The 1,773-nt window shown below is 51.4% G+C and overlaps 1 pseudogene; it reads left to right on the top strand.

The window, feature by feature from the left end:
- The first annotated feature begins 271 nt into the window (after nt 1–271).
- LOC102267872 (glutamine synthetase pseudogene) lies at nt 272–1,391 on the top strand (annotated as a pseudogene).
- The last annotated feature ends 382 nt before the right edge of the window (nt 1,392–1,773 follow it).

Below are 1,773 nucleotides of genomic sequence, written 5' to 3'. Positions count from 1 at the left end.
AAACTCCAGGAGTTGATGATGGACAGGGATGCCTGGCATGCTGCAGTCCATGGGGTCACAAAGAGTAGGATATGACTGAGCGACTGAACTGAACTGAACTGAAAATCTTTAAAACGTTGTGTTATAATAATCTCTTTTTGACAGAGCCGAGAATGGGAGAAGAGCAGGCTGTCTAAGCAGCACCTCCCTGTCCTCCTCGCCTCTCTTCTTACCTCGCTCTCGCCGCCTGCTCGCCCTGCTGCTTTGCTTGGCGCCGGGAACACCTTCCACCATGGCCACCTCAGCGAGCTCCCACTTGAACAAAGGCATCAAGCAGGTGTACATGGCCCTACCTTAGGGCGATAAAGTCCAAGCTATGTACATCTGGATCGACGGTACTGGAGAAGGACTGCGCTGCAAGACCTGAACCTTGGATTCTGAACCCAAGTGTATAGAAGAGTTGCCCGAGTGGAATTTTGATGGCTCTAGTACTTTTCAGTCTGACGGCTCCAACAGTGACATGTATCTTGTCCCCGCTGCCATGTTTCGGGACCCTTTCCACAAGGACCCCAACAAGCTGGTGTTCTGTGAAGTCTTCAAGTACAACTGAAAGCCTGCAGAGACCAATTTAAGGCACACCTGTAAACGGATAATGGACATGGTGAGCAACCAGCGCCCCTGGTTTGGAATGGAGCAGGAATATACCCTCATGGGCACTGATAGGCACCCCTTTGGTTGGCCTTCCAATGGCTTTCCTGGGCCCCAAGGTCCCTACTACTGTGATGTGGGAGCGGACAAGGCCTACGGCAGGGATATTGTGGAGGCTCACTACCGGGCCTGCTTCTACGCCGGCATCAAGATCGGGAGGCAGGAACGCCGAGGTCATGCCTGCACAGTGGGAATTCCAGATAGGACCCTATGAAGGAATCGACATGGGCAATCATCTCTGGGTGGCCCGTTTCATCTTGCATCGTGTGTGTGAAAACTTCAGAGTGATCGCCACCTTTGATCCTAAGCCCATTCCTGGAAACTGGAATGGTGCTGGCTGCCACACCAACTTTAGCACCAAGGCCATGCGAGAGGAGAATGGTCTGAAGTACACTGAGGAGGCCATTGAGAAACTAAGCAAGCGGCACCAGTACCACATCCGAGCTTACGATCCCAAGGGGGACCTGGACAACGCCCGGCGCCTAACTGGATTCCACGAAACCTCCAACATCAACGACTTCTCTGCCGGCGTGGCCAACCATGGTGCTAGCATCTGCATCCCCCGGACTGTTGGCCAGGAGAAGAAGGGCTACTTCGAAGACCGTCGCCCATCTGCCAACTGTGACCCCTTCGCCGTGACCGAAGCCCTCATCCGCACGTGTCCTAACAGGCTCTGCACAAATGGATGGATGGTCCTACCTTAAAAGAAAAAGTTCTCGTTGTGTGGTCTTCCATTTATAACACAAAGCAGAGTAGTATTTTTATATTTAAATGTAAAAACAAAAAAATTATATATATGGGTGTGCAGATAAATGTGTGTTTTCTCTTTAGGGAGAAAAAGCCATTCTGGTTATGGGGAACCCAAATTTGAGACTAAGTAGTCTGGTTAGAAATAAGGATCTCCTTTTGAGTGGGCGTGGGGATGGGAGAGGCTGTGCTGGAAGAGTTGGCTGTTTGGGGCTGATATTCCCTCACTACCACTTCAGGGCTTCTCTCTGCCCTGCTTGCCCTTCTGGGAGGCTGAGGTTGGTTGGTTAACAGGTGGAAGCCCATGATAGCAGTAGCCATCACCTAAGCCCCAGTTTT

Source organism: Bos mutus, chromosome 2, assembly GCF_027580195.1.
Source record: "Bos mutus isolate GX-2022 chromosome 2, NWIPB_WYAK_1.1, whole genome shotgun sequence".
Classification (NCBI taxonomy): Eukaryota; Metazoa; Chordata; class Mammalia; order Artiodactyla; family Bovidae; genus Bos; species Bos mutus.
Note: the sequence above shows the minus strand (reverse complement) of the source record. Positions and strands in the feature narration are given on the sequence as shown.